The sequence below is a fragment of the Calypte anna genome, chromosome Z (assembly GCF_003957555.1).
Source record: "Calypte anna isolate BGI_N300 chromosome Z, bCalAnn1_v1.p, whole genome shotgun sequence".
Lineage (NCBI taxonomy): Eukaryota > Metazoa > Chordata > Aves > Apodiformes > Trochilidae > Calypte > Calypte anna.
The window spans coordinates 65491439-65509964 of NC_044274.1; the positions used below are offsets into that span (position 1 = coordinate 65491439).

Here is an 18526-nt window from a genome sequence, read left to right on the forward strand (position 1 = left end):
AACAGCAGAAAGGCATGGTGCTGTTTCAGTTTCCCTCTGCCTTCTCTGCATCCAACAAGGACAGTAGTTGCCACCTCTCTTATGGGGAGATGTGAAAGACAAGATCAAACTGCAGGGATGTGAAACTGCAAAGAAGACATTTCCATGTCAGTTTCCAAGCAGTCACTCTTCAAATTAACATAAAACTTTACTGTTGGGTAAATACTGATCTTTGGTTACAATCAGACCAGTGCTACGCCTGCTGTTGCACTGCTCAAATGAACAGACAACCTCTCTCCTGCAGCTGAGATGTGTTCAGTGGGATGTGCCTGTGCTCCTGATGTCTTAAAAAGGAAAAGTGCTCTGTATACACAAATGCATTTTCCTCTGCATTGCAGCAGAAAAAGCCTTAATGCTTCTCTGACTTATGTGGATAACTTTACACTCCTTGCCTGCTTGTGTCTCTCAGTCCATGTGGCCCATGACGCATGCTGGTGAGATGCAAACAGTCTGGGCTTCCTGGTGATCTTGGGCAAGTCACCTCACTGCCATGTGTCACTATGCTATCCCTCTGAGAGAGTGGGTGGGGTGGTGGGTAGTGAACTACCCCAAAAAGCTTCTGCAGCTATCTTGGCAACTGAGGAATGAAGCTCCATGGGCAAAAATTTTGTTTCCATGATTTACTCTAGTTTGTGGATGTTAGTGGATGCTATTTTTAATTATTATTTTGCTGTTAAGGCATATTGGCAAGAGGATGTCAAGTGCTTGTGGGAAGCCAAGACTGCACTCATTGCTGGAACACCTTTTCTTCGTGCTGCCAATTAGGAATTTGGCTTACATATAAACAGTTGGGGTGGTAGTATTCTCATTTATAATAACACACCTCTGACTTGGAGGCAAATCTGAGCCTAACACAGAGTAAGCACATGGTACACTCTTGGTGTTCTCACGGAACTCCAAAGTGACAGCTTATTGAAAAAAGGTTGTGCCAGGTACCACGAGTTCAGTGGCCCCACGGCTCCTGCACGTCAAGAGCGCAGTTTTTGATAGTCCCTCGGCATGCCCTGTGCCCTGAGGGTCCCCTCATCCAGAGCATCCCTGGGCTTAGGAGCATCAGCACTGCTACGGGTCACCCAGATCCCGTCCCTCTGTTGCCTTTCCTCGCTGGGTTCATTCTCCTCTTCCTCTCTCTTTGTCCTAGGGGAGTCTAGTCCAGCTTGTGGTGATGCTGGGTGAAGCCACCGGAGCTGTATGCCCACCACAGCGGGGACCGGGGTAGGAATAGCAGGAGGGGGGCTGCCGGCCTGGCAATTGACGAATTACAGGTAGAATTGTCCCCGGGCTGACGGGTCGTGTTGTTCCGTACCCTCGCGGCTTGTGGGAGCAGGGAAAACCCCGGGGACCGGTGGCTCCGGCACAAAGGAGGGGGGACGGGAGGGGGGAACGGCAGCCGTGCCCGGGGGAGACCCCGATCCCTCCCCTCCGCCCGCCCCTGACCCCTCCCTCCGCACGGCAGCCGGGCTGGGGGCTGAGAGCCGTCTCTGGCGTACGGGGAGGCAGAGGAGAAGAGGCGGGCGATGGGGAAGGATTTGCGCCGGCTGTCCTCCGGGCATCGTTAGGGGGGCGGGAGGCGGGGGGGACAAGGCAGCGGGAAGGGGCGAAAAGGAAGAAGGAGGAAAAGGGAGGGCGTCCCCGGCCCCCGCCCCTCTCCGCTGCGCTGAGGAGGGAGGGCGAACCACGATGCCCGCCCGGCATGGAGACCGCGGCACCGCGGGGTGAGCCGGCTGCGGGGCTGCGGGTAGGGGGCTGAGGGTGCGGGTCTGCCTGCGGGGGGACCACGCTGCCGGAGGTGCTTCCGTGCGGTACCGTGGCTCCGGGAGGAGGGAGGAAAGGAGGCACGGGGTGGCGGCAGGATCCCGGCACAGCTCTAGGGGCTGCGGGGGTCCAGGAGGCGCGGAAGCTATCCCCCTCCACTCCCTCATCCTCCCCCTCCCGTCCTTTATCTGCGGAACGAGACGGGCTGGGTTGCGGGAGCTCATGGGCTTGTCTTCTGCACCCTCAGTATCCCTGGGGAGTGAGGCAGAGCCTCGGGAGCCGGCGCCAAGGAGCCGGGGCTCGCCGGTCGCCACATGGCGAGGGGTGGCCCGCTGGGGCGAGGAGCATGCAGTCAGGCACGTTTGTGAGCGCTCTTCCCGTACGGAGAATCACTTTGTCCACGGGAGAGTGCCGGGATGACCCGCTGCCGTTTCCCCACGGGCTCAACTCCCCCCAAACGCACACAAAGGGGGTGGTTGTCCCGCTCACCGCCGCCCCGGTGGGCTGGGCAGGCCGATTTACGGGTATCTCACCGATTTACGGGTCCGGGTCTCTGGGAGGGGGCAAACACCGTCCCTCGCCCCGCCCCAGGAGCGCGTACGGAGTGGGGATGCCCTCGGCCAGGCAGCTGTCGGTGGGGCGGACACCATCTTCCTCTGCTCCCCTGTTCCCCGATCTCCTCCGCTCTCCCGGCCCCTGGCACGGCTGCGGAGTTGGTTGGTAGTTTGAGAGCAGGGTGCTGCCTGCTGCATCAGGGCGTGATGGAGACATGGCCTGCAGGCAGAAGGTGTTTGGGAGCGAAAATAGTTCTGTAGGAGATGTCCCTGTCGGGTTTGGACGTCTTAGGAGACCTGAGCCTGAGGTTTTTTTGCATCACTGGAAAGCCTAGATGGTACCAAGAGGAGTGAATGCTGGCGCTCTGATCAGCTGTCATTTAAAGCTCGCAGGTAGTGAGATGAGATTTCCTAGCTGACATTGAGGTTGTACAGTAGTTCTCGTGATCCCTCTGAGTGAATACTTAGGAAATAAATGGGTATAAGTAACAGAACTGGTCTTGCATGGGATGTGGCCTTTGTGGGGGCATGAAGATACCTGGGACAGCAGAGGCTTCTTGACATCCTGCCTACTGCAAATGAGATGGGTACAATGAGGAAAAGCAGAGGTCATAGCTCAGTGCTTAGATTTCTGACTGTTTCTGCTCAGGCACAAGGAAGAACATTTTTTAAAAACTGATCAGTTTTGTACAATGGGCTCTTGTGCTTGACTCGGGAAGGACAATTTCTGGAGGAAATTAACCTACTGCAGAGGGGCTACTACAGAGGCAGAGGCTGCTCACATTGCCCACAGCCTCTCAATTTCAAGATTAGTTCAATCTAAGGACATTGCTGTGGATCTCCCTCTTTTTCAAGTTGTCTCACTGCTCTTCGGTGTGATTTTTTTAAGGGGCTAATTTAAAAAGCAATAGCTTGGTAAGGAGAAGTTTGCATGTACTGTACATGAAGAGAACCTGCTTGGCACAAGGGAGGAAAAAAGAACAGCATATGCATCAGCTGAAGATCTGTCAAGTACTGGGAGCTATGACAACAGCTCCTTACTACCTCCTTGTATTTATTTGTATTCCTTCCTCTCCTCCTCAACTTTCATTGCTAGCTCTCACATGGCATATTTCAATGTTGGGTAATGCTCACTCTGGGTAGAAAACCAATGATGGTGAAAAAAATGCTAAACTTGCACATAACAACAGGGATTATATTAATTGGTATTCCTCCTTTGATAGTAGATGTGAATTGTTTTAGAATATGTAGATTTACTGGGTAAGACTCTGCTGGTTGATGGGGAAAGACCTTTGTGTTTTTTGCCCCCCCCCTTTTTTTTTTCTTAAGACCATACTTTTTTTTTTTTCCACTTTTTTTTTTCTTTGATTGATGAAACATCAGAGGGAAGAGCTGATGTGCAACCGTATCTTTTAATTCCTCAGCCATGCAGCACATCTGCTCAGTTACAGAACCTGGGTATGTAATTGGAGATATAGTTTGACTGACTTGAGAGACTTCAGTACCAGAAGAAGAAGATTTTTGAATTTACAATTGCATCGTAGCTGTCTTTTTTTTTTTTTTAATATTGTACCTTCATTTTCTTTGACAGCTTTGATCATCACGAAAAACTTGCCATTTTTTTCCTTAGCTCACTCTTTCCTGCCTCTTTGTTCAGTGATAGGATTTTAGATGCACACAGTTGTTCTGGGGGATTTTTTTTAAATCGGGAAACATCCATAATTGTTACTTCATCAGATAGTATGTTGAGCTGATTAGCCTACTTTCTAGTGCTCTAATTTTTCTTCTTAATAGTTTCTGCAGCCACAAAATATCTTACAGTTCTGCAGATAATACAACAGTGTGGAGGAAACTCTTTTTTCCAGTTGTGTTCAGGAGGACCTACTGTGACTATCACTGGGATTTAAGTGTGAAATTGTCACAGTGGAACTGGTCCACCAAGATATATAAGCCGATAATGCAAAACAGATACCTTTTCATCCACTAATGTTGACCTGCTTATACTGCTTGAGGCTATAGCAAAAGACTAACCTTTTAACTTGTTGAGTAACATCTGTCTTTAAGATGATTTTTCTCTGTCAGTATTTCCAGAAAGAAATTTGAATTTCCCAACTCTGGAGAAATTCCACTCTCTTGAGATAGCCTGGCTTGTTTTGTTTTGTTTTGTTTTATCTGACCACAGACAGAAAAGACTGGGTGCAGGCCCATCATATCTGCAAACCCAGTTCTCTGTACAGCCAGAGCTCTTGGGGATTTTAACAAATAGGTGGTTGGATAGGGCATAAACACAAAACTAACAACCAGCATGTTTATTACTACTAGTGTGCAAAATTGGTGCTGCAGCTTTCTCACGTATTCCCTTTTGCTTGTGTAGGCATTGTTTCTGGGTTTGCACATTCAGGGTGAAACTTGCTTTTCAGTGGTGCTTTTCAGAAATGCTTGCTGAGAGAGCAGTTTTGAGTGGCTTTGTTCTTCACCATCTATGTTCTGATTCAGAAAGTCTCGTGCTTGTGTTAAAATCATGCTATCATCAAAGTCCACCGGATGGCTTGAACAAGGGCTGAAAAAGGGAGGGTACAGAATCAGATGCTCTGAAAAATCATTAGCTGGGCTGTTCTATATGGGGTCAACCTTCACTTGTTACTCCCTTTTTGAAAAATGTGCTTTGTTGGTAGCCTGTACCCTGTGCACTGCCGAAGCTGTGCTGGACAGCTGGTCTGTGTTCTCAGCAGTCAGACCTCATTACTGTTCAGCCTGAGTCACCTGTAATGGTGTGGGGCCACTTCTTTGCATTGGCAGGGAATAGAGAATAGTGTCATTCATGTGGTGGTCTTTGTTGTGCTAGGTGACTTTTTTTTATAATAAGCAAGCAGGTCACAGTCTGTCGATCCTCATGAAATGCAAGGTGATTTCCTATCCCAAGTGGGTTTCAGGTTTTTGTTGTTGTGTTTGTTTGTTTTTATTTTTATTTTTATTTTTGTTGTTTTGTTTTGTTCTCAAAGGGGTTGAACTTTGCTAGTGCCCTGTGCAGGACATCCCACTGCAGTGTTTGTGTCTTGTGCTGCTGCCATCCATGTGGTTATAGTGAACATTATACAGGAGTGATTGAGGACATAATTAGGGGTGTCCACAGGCAGGGAGCAGGGACAGAATAGTCTTATATATCTAAGAGAGTGTTTAGATCAATTTTTCTGAAGGTTCCATTCTCATATCCTAACCAGAATGAGATTTAGTTTCAAGGCAGATCCGTGTGCACAGATACAGTCATCATTGATTTACTGTGTCCTCTAGGGATCTGGGGACCAGTGTAAATGTAAAGGCATGCCATTCTTTGCCAACTGATTTGTATCTGCCAGATAGAGGTGTAAAGTTACCCGTGGGCTTGGATATCCTTTGCATTTGGGTTAAGTTTTCTGCTTTTCTTGTAGTAAAGATGTCACTTTCATTCATGAAAATATGGGGTGGTTATTAGCCACTCATCCTCTATTCCTTTAAGCCATTTGTTTAAGTAGCCTTGACAATGCATCTTTCCTTAGATTTTTATTTTCTTTTTGGTGTGTTCTAGAAGGGGAGGGCTGATTCTTAGCTCAGCAAACTTACCCCATGGAGAAATAACATTCAGAGTCAATAGCTTTTCTTATTGATGACAAAGAGGGTTTGCAGAATTCATGGCGTATGTCTGTGAGGTACTGAATCTGTTAATGCCTTTTAATTCCACTATTAACAATCTCTGAAGCCAGAACTGATTTTAAAATAGAAATTGAACTCTCTAAAATTGCAAAATTGAGCTTCATTCCTAGGCTTCTCTGAGGACAGATGCTCTGTAACTGTGAAAAAACTGAATCTGAATCTCAGGCCTGGTGCCCTAGCACAGCCTCATCTGAGTGGTCCTCAATGCCTGCTCAAAGTTTGTCAAATCTCATGAGTTTCTAGGGAAGCTGAGGGTGGGACCCTCTTAGAAGAGCTGACCTGTTCAGTAACTCAGTGGAGCATGAGACTTCAGCATGAATTTTCATGGATGCTTCTTGTGCTGTTTTTTACTGCTTTGCTGAGGCACCAGTGAATTCAGAATCCTCCTTCGACATCCATCAGTTTAAATCAATCAAAAGGAGAGCAGGAGGAGAAAAAAATTCCAACTTTGATGGAAACACACATAGTGCAGAAGGCAGTTGTATCACATTTATATTCTGCTGCATGCTTGTCACCCACGCTTGTAAAATACTGACAACAAAATGAAGGATGTTTAATTTCCACATATACAATAACTTATTGTATTTGCTGAGTAATTGCTGGTAGCTTTTTTAACTTAGTTTTCTACTTATTCCAGCCCTTATTTCATTCCTTGTGCACAAAAGGATATGTTTAACAATACATGAACTGAAAATTAACTCAGCTTGTATGAGCTATTTGTTTTTAAGTTAAGTGAGGTATTCAGCAATAATCTTGAAAAGCATAATTTAGTAAAATGCAGTTGGGATTTTTGGAGCATTCCATGAGAACCATCTATGGAAGAAAGAAAAAGTATTGGAAGAATGAAGAATCATTGTAAAGGCCCTTTCTTTCCTAAAGAACCTAAAACATTCTTCTTTGTGCTCAAAGTTTGCTTTTACTCCCAATGAAACATGATTAGTAACCTGTCAGAATAACTGAGATCTTATGGCAGTGTTGCCTTTCATAAAATCTTACTATCCTAGAGTGGTTTGGTCTGAAAAGGACCTTAAAGCTCATCCAGTTCCAGTTCCCCTACTATGGGCAGGGACACCTTCCACTCGATCAGGTTGCTCAAGGCCCGATCCAACCTGGCCTTGAAGACCATATGTCCATCTCTTTGGAGAGATGAATCCAGAAGAACTGTTTACACAGTCTCATGCAGGGATCTTTCCATCCTGGAGAGTAAACCTGGTGTACAAACTTGCACTCTACCATACTAGAACTCTTTCCAGCCCCCATCCTGACCTTTGCCTTGCTCGTGCAGTGCTGCATGAGGTTATCCATCAGACCTGGTGACAAGCACAGCAGCACAGCCCGCAGAACACAGGTCTGGGATGATGACAGTGCCCCAAAATGCCATTTGTTTCGTTGTAAGGATGGTGCCTGCTGGCTGCTCCTGGTAGTCACAGCCGTCACCATGCTGGGAACAGCCTCTGCCAAAGAGGATAGAATACACAGGTGTGTTGCACAGGAATGTTTGCACAGCTTTTTGGTATGGCATAAGAGATACGTTGTGTAGCTCAAAACCTTTGCTATGTTGCAGAATCACTGGCTGTAAGCTACCCTGCTGGATGTGGAATAGATTTTAAAGAACTGGGTGTAATTCACAGTGAATCATGTTTGTAATTGGGGTTTTTCAGGATTTTTTCAGGATTTGAGTTCCTGGTAGAAAGTGGTTTACTTTAAGAAACATGTGGTGATAGTTCCTTCAGAGCAGGACCAGGTTGGTCAGAAGACACCAGTCCCTAGTGTTAGGCTCCTAAAACTGGACTGAGTCAAGGGAATTTCAGTTCTCCCTAGTGCAAATGTACACCACACACTAATGAAGGTTTCATATCCTTGCATCAGACAAGTTAGTCTTGGTTATCTTGAGGATACAGAGAACATTGTTTGGAAAGACATGAAAAGGTGGAACACAGTTTGTCAGTCATGAAAGCCATTAGGCTGAGCTAATGTGTTTCAGCAAATAAAATATCAGAAAAATAAAATACTGTTCAAGAAATAGCCAGCTTCTTGAGGTTTCATTGAGACCCTACTACTTGCTGGTTGTGCTCCCATTGCAGAGACAGTATGCAGGCATGAAGTGGTGTCCTGGCAATGCAGTTTCAGGTTGGTTTTCTGTGCCAATGAGCAGCAGACCAAGGGCAGCCCGTTACAGAAGCCAGTGCTGTTGGGAAAATGAGAGGTAGATCATGAGGTAGATGCTGCAACCACATCACTACTGTGAGGCTGCCAAAAACAACAGAAAAATCCCTGGTACATTATAATTTCAGGGCAGGGTTGTCACAAACAGTACAGCTGGTTCTGCTCTTGTGCATGCCCTGTGCATGAAGCCAGTGACCCAGACGTCTGAGAAACAACTTGGAAATCTTCAGGTATCTTAGTTTAGATGAGAAGAGGCTGCTGCAAATAAAGAAAACAAGAGGTTTGATGATGCTCAGCTTGAGCTTTCTGCTGAAGATGTAATAGCAATGAAGAGATAGTGGAAGGTGACATTAGCCTGTCCTGCCACCCATCCTAGAGGAGATGCAATTCACATAAGCAAAACAGCACCTGGCCCACCCACAGGAGGTGTCTGGGTTCAGCTTGCTTAGGAGATATTGGAGATAATGAAGCTGGGCTGTGTACCACTGGCATCATCTGGCAGGTTACACAAGGCAGTTGCAGAATATAACTAATTCACAGGGGTTCAGCAAGAAAAGCAGTGTCTGTGTTACAACGAATATATTTAAAGAGAAGCTGTTGAAGGACATCATTCACATGCATGATCTGTATGAAAGGGGAGGAAATTTTGACTAGAACTGGCTGGTCTATGAATTTGTTTATCTTATGCAGGCAGTTTCCATAGCAAAATAAAATTCTAGAACATTGAGATTTCTGCCATGTTTTGGTCCCAAAAAATGAGCAGAAATACTATGCACACAATTTGAGTTTTTTCTGTAGAGCTGTTTTTTGGAGGAGTTGGTTTATGTTGACTTAAATTTGCAAACATAAAATGACCCACCCTTTTGAGTTGCATTAGGGTTTTTACTTTCACTTTTTATTTCCAGTTGAGAGTGTCAGGGTTCATCTGGTTTTCTAGTTGCATAAATGTCTTGAGTTTAGCAGTGAAGATTTGACTTACGACTTCGGTATCTAAAGTAAAGGAAGGGATCTACTAATTTTGTTTGTGTATATATCTGGGGTTTATTAACTGGATTCTTAGAGAGATTTTGTTGTTTGTGGTTCCATGACAGAAATAAGAGGTGAAGCAGGAGAGCTGCTAACTGGGAAGGAAATGGTTTTGGTTTGACTAAAGCCATAAGCTGATTTTTCTTGCTAAAAGGAAGAAACCTCAGACAGAAATATCTTCTTTTCTTTGTATCACTGTTAAATCTCTTTACGATTAGCTGCTTCTTTCTGTAAAAACTTACTTTTATTTATCCAGAGTTCAATTTTGAAACTACCTGCTGGAGTTGCTGGCCAAAAGCAGGTCCCCAGGCCCTCTGCTGCTCTTCCCTGTGGATTCAGGAAGAATCAGTTCCCTTAAGGAAGTGAAATTCACAGCTGGTGTTCCAACAGAGTAGCAGTGGTGTGAACTGGGTTGACTGCATTTTATTAGTGCCTGTGATTCTCCAGGAGGGGACTGTACTTGTCCGTGCAGAAAAGGGAACACCCAGGGCAGATTTTCCTGCATTCTTGAACAGCTTTTGGAGGAAAAGATTGAGACACTCTTTTAAAAAGCTGTAACAATCTTGTAGTCTAAGCATGATACCAGACCTCATTTCTGATCACCACAAGAGCCATGGATAAGTTATTTGTGTGAAGAAATATTAATGTCAAGCTAAACAAAGAGTAACAGAAAGGGGCCCTAGCTGGAATGGCAAAAAATGAGTAAATGTCATTGCTCTTGTTCTCCTCCTGCTGGCTTTGTTCTCTAAATAGGAATATATAGGTCAGGAAAACGATAAATAAACTTGGTGACATTTTTCAACACTAATAGCTCTGCATTTCCTGGCATCAAAGTCTGTATTTTCCCGTACATAGTGATCTGCAAGTATTCTGGAGTCATTTATCCAGTCAAATTCTCATGTCTTTGGAATCAACACCACTAGGATGCTGAGAGGAAAAACAAATCTGTAATAAGATCAACTAATCCATTTCAAGGAGCTCAGCATTTAATGTGTTTCAGTATACATATAAAGCATAAAACTGTAAATAGTATAAAATATAAATATATAAGTATAAAACTTATTTTAATGCTCAAAACTAATTTTATTATTATCAGATGATGTTATTTGAAAACAATATTGGTAATATTATTAGTATTATAAACTTAATTCTGTCTCAGGTTAGTAATTTATTTTAGGGATGGATGTTAGTACATCTGGTGATCTGGAGTTTGGACAAAATTAGGAATATGTTGTTACTTAAGCACGTGAGTTTGAAATTTGTATTACCCATCTGTGTCCAGGATACCATCAACCAGTAGCTGAAAACTCTAGTCATGATGTCAGTGCCCTTTTGGGAGAACTCTTTCTCTTTGGTCTCTGGCTTATACAACATTACAAAGAGAGACTGACAGCCAAAGGAGGAATGTGCTGCTTTCTGCAGGAGAATGTGAGAGCGATGATACATAGCCAGTTACTGAAGTTTTCCACCATGGATTTCTGTTCAGCATTATCAGGAAGGAAATTTTTGTCCAAATTTGCAAATATTTTTTTAAAACAATATTGAGAAGTTATTTTCTTTAATAAGAATAGATAGCTACTTGACTCTTGCTTTAAGACTGACTGTTTCCTTTAAGTCTTCATTTGCTTAGCAGAACTCACCTTGCCTAGCATACAGCCCTGCTTTCCTTAGTCATTTCTTCTTGGGAAACTAACATCTTCATAACACTGCCTTAAATTATTAATTTTGCCATCCTTTTATAACAGCAAGGCTTCATTATCTCGAGAATTCCACCCCTGGCTTAATTTATTCAGTAGAGACAGTTTCTGCAGCTGTCAGAGACTTGTCTGATGGATGTATCTCACAGTCCTTAAAGATGACTTAATCTGGTTCAAAGTTATTCGTGGGGTTCTTGGCTGAATAACTTGGTGAAATGGCTTCACAGATCTAGAAATGCATGTGCCAGAGAACAGATGTTTTGTTGTATTACCCCTTTGATGGGGCAGGAAAATATGCTTGTGTGAGCAACATGAGTTCCAAAGACAGGAAAACTGAAAAAATGGTAATTGTTGAAAGAACAGAGTGATTTGCTGAGTAGAGGCTACTTTTCATTATTCTTTTGATATATATTTCTCTGGCTCCTGAACTCCTGCTGAGATCATGCTGATTCCTGATTCCAAGATGTTTTCCCTCCTATAGAGGGATAGCAAAACAGCTGTTCAGTTTTAAATCCCATTACAGAGGTCTCATACTGAATTTTACCATGGAGTGCATGGAGAGAGCACTTGCTACTTGCAGTGATGTGATGTGGAATGATTTTTTTAAAATCTTATTGTATTGTGGAACAACATAAAACAGTAACTTTAAAACTGCCATTCTTATTCCTTGTTATTCAAGGTAGGGATAAATAGCCATGGCAAAATACTGAGTATTACTGCTGGTAGAATTTCATTTAGTTCTGTGATCTTGGGCAGGAGCCAGTCAATGATGCAGAAGAAAAAATTAAAAAGGGTATTTATCTCTATTACGAAGCATTCAACAAGGGAAATAGAAAGGCAGGAATGAAATCTATACTGTTCTGTGAGGAGAGGTGAATGAGTCAGACAGTAAATGATATGTTAATCAGAACAGAGGGAGCACAGTGAGCATTTCAAGTAAACCTCATATCAAACCACAGGACAGAAAAGCACATTTTGAGATTTTTGTATTCTGTGCCTCAGTGAAGAGCTGGTCTCAATACCCAAGTGGTTTCGATTGCCATTGAATAGCTCTGTGGGCAGAAAGAGAGATGACAGGAGGTTAGGATACCTGAGTCCTGCTGGACCTCATGTGAGTGAATTTTCTTTATGTGGTGTTTTGTCCTTTGTTGCCTCCTCTATCCTCTTTTAATAGAAAAAGCCTTTTTCTTCTCCTCGGTGCCTTTTGCCCCAAAGCTAGATTTTTCTTGAAGTGTCCATCTAAGGACTCAAACCAATCACGTTCATCTCCTTCATGGTCCTCATCAGCATTTTATGTACCTTAACTGCATGCTTTTTCTACTTTGTATGCCTGCTTTGGCGTGAGTCCGTGAGTCACACAACTTTCCTGAGGTTTGTTTACTTCTATGTATTTGATGGCAAAGCCTTCAACATCCTGGCTGGCAAGAGTCAGGTTTGTTCCCAGCTTGGCTAATGTAACAGTCTGGTGTTCTCTAACCTTGTTTGGTTGGCCAGCTTTGGCTTTCTTTAATATACTGGTCTTGTCAGTCCCTATTTATTTTTGTCTCTTACAGTTTTTATTTTATCTACCTGTGATGATGACAGAAGGACACAGAAACTTCTTCAGTAATTGCATTATCTCAGGAAAGTAAACTCAAATCACTTACAACTATTCTTTAAGACATTATTGGTAGGTTTGAGTTTGTTTTAAGCCTTAACAGCCTTAGCGAGAGACTTAAAAGTTTTGGTGAAATGATCCATGATGCAGGATTGGTACTTTTTAAAATTACTTGCTTTCAAGCCTTCAAACAGTTATTCTGATGAAAGACTTTGGTGGAGGTGTTGTGCAGCTCAGGCAGGAAGGGAAATGGTTCAGGTGAGTGGCAAATGGGTGTTAGAAACTAATTTTCAGAACTCTTCTTCTGATGTAGTGCAGCAGAAACAGTTTGTGCCCTCTTTAGTCAGTTTGCAGTAAACAGTAGCTGATCAGTGGAGCAGTGACAGCTTGCAAACAAATGCTTAGGTGCTGTCATGCTGGAAGTCCTGCAAAGCTCCACATTGAATGGGAAGGGCAGGAGGCAGGTGATGGGATGTAAAGTGGAGGTGGAGAAGGAAGGGGGGGAAAATGGTGTAAATGGTAGTGATGGTAGTGGTTCTGTCATCATGGATTGCTGTTGACAAATGTTGCAAAGATGAGACCTGGTCTCTGTTGCTATCCTGTTTTCTTTACCCCTTCCAGGCATGGGGTCCCCCAACTTGGCTGGGATCTGTACTCCTGTGTATATTAACAGATAATGGCATAGCTCTAAACCAGACCCATACTGCAGAGCTATTTTATTAGGATTAAGGCCAGGTAGCTTCTTAGAGGTATGTCTACGGTACTGTTGGCTTTTGTCTGCTTCTGCACTTGGAACAACCTTAGGTTGACATCCTGAGATTCACAGGTATCCTCCAGAGAACCGTACTTTTCTTTCTCCTCTTTTTCTGTCTGCGGATGGAGGTACAGTTCATGGTACTGATCTGTTGTCAATAGCCTAGTTTGTTGCAGCTAATGGAATAACACAGGTTTTCAGCAGAGGGTGGTCTGTGTCAAGTGAAAGGTGAAATAAAACCCTGTGCATATAGCATGAGTCTTATGTTTGTTTCTTTTTTGGTTTTGGGTTTTTTTGGTTTTGTTTTTTTCTTGGCCGGTTTGGGTTTGGTTTGTTTTGTCTTGTTTTGGTTTTTTTTTTGTTGTGTGGTAGTTTTTTTGTCTGATTGGGGTTTTTTTGGTTGGCTGTGTTTTTTTGGTACCATACAGCATTAGGTGCATTGAGTGAGATGAAATTCAGCCAAATAGAAAATGGTATTTCTCTCATTTCTGGCTTATTCACGTTAAGCAGTGATTAATGCAGGCACTCAAACTCTTTTTAATGGCTGTATTTCTTACAAATTCTTCATTTTTAAGAAACCTTGTTCTGCTAATGAAGTCTCAACACCCATCCTGACTTTGGAAATGAAACAAAAAAACCAAACGTGCAAACATAAATCTGTGGGCATTTACATTTCAAGTTAAATGCTGGACCTTTTGATGTCAATTCATCCACATTTACAGGAGTTATTCTATTTCTCAGAGTACTTTTCCCCTTACTGATGTGGTGTTTTTAATAGAATTTGATAGCTCTTTTATTCTCTTGAACGTAATGGCAAAGCTTCTACTGATTCAGTGGGATCAAGGTTTGACCCAGTACTTTCAAGTGCTGTTACATAAATTTTATGTTCCTTAGTAGAAGAATGTCTAAAGCCTAACATAATTAATTAAATAAATTTACTCTCTTTCCTATGCTTCAGATGTTTACTAGGGAACAGTTTCACAGTACAGTTTTGGGGGTTTTTTTTATCAGCACTTTGACTGTGCATGCTGACATGTGATGAAGACCAATTTGTTATAGCATTTCTCCTCCAGCCAACTGTGTGTGTGGGTGTTCATAGTCAGCCTTCAGTGTATGCTCATCTTTTTCTTTTTTTCTGTCAGTGTCCACTCGTGTTCTCCCAGTCTCAGAACATAGCAAAAAGACAATCAAAAAACAAATCAAATCAAATCAAATCAGCTTCTCTTACACCAGAAAAGACCTGGCGCTTGCTCTGATGTGTATTCTTACACTGTGGATAGCTACCACTGAGAGACTTCTTCAGGAAGTTTCACTTCTTGGTGATTTGGCCAGAAAGTAAATGTTGGGATATAAACCAGCTTGACAGATGTGGGAAGGATGAGAACTCTAATGTATTTAGGGCATGAGTCTTTACTGTCCAGGAATTGGGAAGCAATTGTAGGTAAGTTTATTACCTTACAGTCTACTTACAGACTGCTGAGCACCTGGAGGCTGCTGCTGTCAGGTGGAACATTAAGTGTGAGACATGAGTGCTCTGATGCCTTTGTGCCAGTCCCAGTGTCTGTGGTTGGAAGTGCAGCTTGTCTGATGCTGACTGGATGCAGATTGGGCATCCAAGCAACTCATGTTTCCAGTAACTACCTGCCTAATAAGCATTATCCTAAGTCAGGTACCTGGGAAGCTCAGTAATAATACAGTTTTCCCAGGCCTGAAGAAGCCAGGGCCTTGAGATGGGTTGCTACAAGTTTTGGCAAGACACAGATGAAAAGGGGGAGATTGAGGGAAAATAGCTAAAATGTTATCAGCAAAAGCTGTGGATATGTAACTGACAGAGATTTAGCTGAGGAGTGGTGGTTTTAGCATGCCTTTGACCATAGGACTGGCATCTGTAACCCTCAAAGGTTCAAAAATATAAAGAAAATTAGCCTAGAAATGAAAAGGGCTTAATTAAAATGTTAGTCTGTTAGTCTCACATCACTACCCACTTATTACTGAAATAGCATAGCTAGGTTTGATAATGAGATATGCCAATTATAGATGTTTTCTTTCTCAAAACTGTAGGGAAAAAAGATTTTTAAGGTCAATTGCTTTGTCTTTTTTTTTTTTTTTTTTTTTTTTTTAAGCTCTACTTCTTAGAATAGTTTTGGAAAAAGGATTTTGAGGAAAGGACAATTACCATGGTAAAAAATGAAAAAGAAAACCAACTAATATTATTTTAATGCACATGCTTTAAAACCCCATACATTAAGATGAGATATAGTTCCCTTCTGTGCATGTTGAATAGGCAGAAATGGTAGGAATTTGAAATTCAGAAAAAAACTATGTGAAATTTGATCCTGTGCCATGAAGCTTTTATCTTAAAGATTTTCTCTCACACAAGAGCATGTCCCCAAGTAGTAGATTTCCTTCTTTATTGTTAGGCTGTTGCAATAGTAGACATGGTCATTGTACCACTCTTCCCATGAACATACACTTGGCATCAGTATTAACCAGTGGCAGATCCGTTGCTTCTCCTCTCAAAGGCCAGTGGTCTTTGGCTAAAAGGTGGGAGAACATCTCGACACTCAAGTTTTTTTCATCATCTCAGTTGCTCCTTGTGAGGATGTTTTTCTTTTTGGTCAGAAAGTCTGCTTTTTGACTTTTCTTTGCAGTCCCATAAGGGCTAGCTCCTTGAATGTTGTCTTCTGCCAGTCTACCTTCTATAACTTCATCTGCCTCCAAGCCCAGCCTGACATGCTCTGCAGGTATTTGCAGCTGTATAATGTATATGAAGGCTTGTAAAAAAAGATCAGAGTTTAGCCCTTTGCATTCTCTAATGTATTTTGCCTACCTATGCCATGGGATTTATTTTGTTCTTGGTTCCTGATGCTCACACCTTCTACCCTCTTACTTTGACTCTCTGTAATAACATCAAAGTAAACCTCTTCTATCCCTAGTGCTTCACAATATAAAATTATTTGCATAGGTCTTCTTTTAGAAGGCTAGTAACGCAAATGACTGGAACATATCTCTGTCAAGTGGTGAAACATTTCTCTCCCCCCACAGTCACAGTGGGGTGGTCTACAGGAGGCAGGCAAAGAAATGCCTGGGTGCCTTTGGCTTCCCTAAACCCAAAAGAGGGAAGGTAGCACTAGTGGCAACTGCTCTGGTGATGCACAGCTGTCTCTATGTAAAGAGCAGAAATGCTTCCTTATCCTTTTCATCATCCCTAACATGTCACAGGAAATATTCCTGCATCTGTCCAGACGATTAAAGTTGAGCTTCTTTGGTTAAGAAATACAGTTTTTAAGAGACTTCAGGTTACTCAGTTTCTATTAATTTCTGTGTGGTCGGCTCTAACAGGTCTGTGAAGAAGAAGAAAGTGGATGTGGTAATATTTTGGTGACAGGGAATGAGGGTTTGCAAGGAAGGCTGATGGCATAGAGAAAATTACTTACTATCCACTTTATCATCAGTCTCCAAGTAATAACTGCTTGATTTGAAAAGTTATTCTTTAAATATCTTATTTCTTACATGAGGTTGTTCCTTTGGCTGATTATTTTGGAAGATTCTATGTTGCATGAGCAAGACAGATACACAGCGTGGCACTCAATTCTAATTAAACAGACAAAAAAAAATCTCACATCTGAAAACAGCCTCAACTTAAAGGGTTGATAAGAAGTGTCGTCAGAAATTCAACAGCTGTAGCTTTGAAAAGGAGCCAGGCTGTTATCTAGTGTAGAGCATGTGAATTTTCAAAGTAGTTGCAAGACAGGTGGCAGAAGGTGAGGTTAAAAGTGTCATCGGCCCCGAGTACCACTAGTGTGTGCTTGCACAGACTGGAAGCATCTATTGGAAGCTGCATTTTCTGTTGCCTGATTGTTTTCTTCTGTCCTACCAAGTAGATGTCAAGCCTCCCACAAAACGTGCAGATAAAATGTGACTGCTTCTGCTGGATGATGATTTTGCTTTTGTTGGTGCTTCTGCTCTGTCTTACTCTTCCTCTATGTCCATCTGCTTCTTGCTTCCAAGAAACCACAACACCAAACTCTGCTGTTGAGTGCTGTGTGCAAGGTTTTTGTTTTTTTTTTTTTAAATGAGTACTAATGAGTATCCTAGATGATGCAAAAATGCAAACTTTAGCTGTAACTTTATGATATGCCTTTATGATGTAAAAACTATTTTTGCATAATAGCTTTTTGGAAGAGAAATGTTTTGCTTTCTTTAGGAAGCATTCTGTTGGTTTAAAAACTGACTGTATGAAGAAGAGTCTCCACCTCAATCTGCACTCATATTCTTTGGTGGTCCAGGGTTCTTAGCCAGACAACATCCATGTAACCCAGTAAGGCATCCAGGAAGGGGTACCAGGATGCCTTGGAATGGCACATATACGGTACTTCTTTATAACATTCTTCTAACTCCAGCCATTTCAGTCCAAAGACTTCCCAAGCTGGATGTGATTTTTGTGTACAGAGGAGAAAAACAAGCATATTTTTACTAGGATTTAATCCATTAGAGAGAGCCATGTGAGTGGGGAGAGACAGGGAAATAGCTGAAGCAAATTTATTTTCAAATTGGAGGTGACATCCATGAAAAATGTTTTGTGCTTTTTTTGCTTGCCCACGCTTTGCCTACCAATGTCTTCACAGCATTAATCACAGCTAAAAGGTTCTGCAGGAAACCTTTGCTGTGCTAAGAAATACTAATGAGGATAGGGACTTAATGTTTTGTCCTTCTTCAGAGGGTTTGCTTGTTGCAGACGGAAGGAAGGCTGACAGCAGACGGAATGCTGAAAAGGAAGCAAACACCTCTTGCTCACAAGATGTTTATATTAGCTTGCTGATAAGGAGCAGTAACCATGAGTATGGGAAGCCAGATTTCCAGTGGCACAAGAAGCAAACAGCATGTTAGGTGTTTGCAGGACTTGCAGAAGAGGGATCCATCTGCTCTCAGCTGGGATCTAGGTTAAGGAGAGCAACCTCGTGTGCCAATTCAATGATGAGAGAGAAGTGTGGTTTCCTGTGGTGATGACACAGCAGGACTAGCACTAATGGGACACCTTGGGTCTTGTGTCAGAGTGAGTTCCCTCCCTGGCAGGGTAGGAAGGAGGATGGTGCTGTCCAGGGAGGGAGGGGAGATAATGTCCATTATAGGGTTATGAGGTTGCCTGCCTGAGCTGGCTCCTCTCAGGGGCAGTGAGAAATAAGGTTAATATGTTTACACATATGAAAGTGTTTTCTGGTTTTTGTGTTTATGCCTGAAGCTTGAG

General features: G+C 42.7%; 1 protein-coding gene across 3 annotated transcripts in view; it reads left to right on the plus strand.

Moving 5' to 3' along the window:
* The first annotated feature begins 1522 nt into the window (after positions 1-1522).
* The window catches only part of PLPPR1 (phospholipid phosphatase related 1), a 132452-nt gene continuing 115448 nt past the window's right edge, over positions 1523-18526 (plus strand). For 2 of the 3 annotated variants that reach the window (XM_030467883.1, XM_030467882.1), the window contains exon 1: positions 1674-1754. The gene's annotated coding sequence lies outside the window, so the exon portion shown is untranslated. Of the gene's footprint in view, positions 1755-18526 lie in introns of all 3 variants that reach the window. The other variant, XM_030467885.1, reaches the window with a different exon arrangement.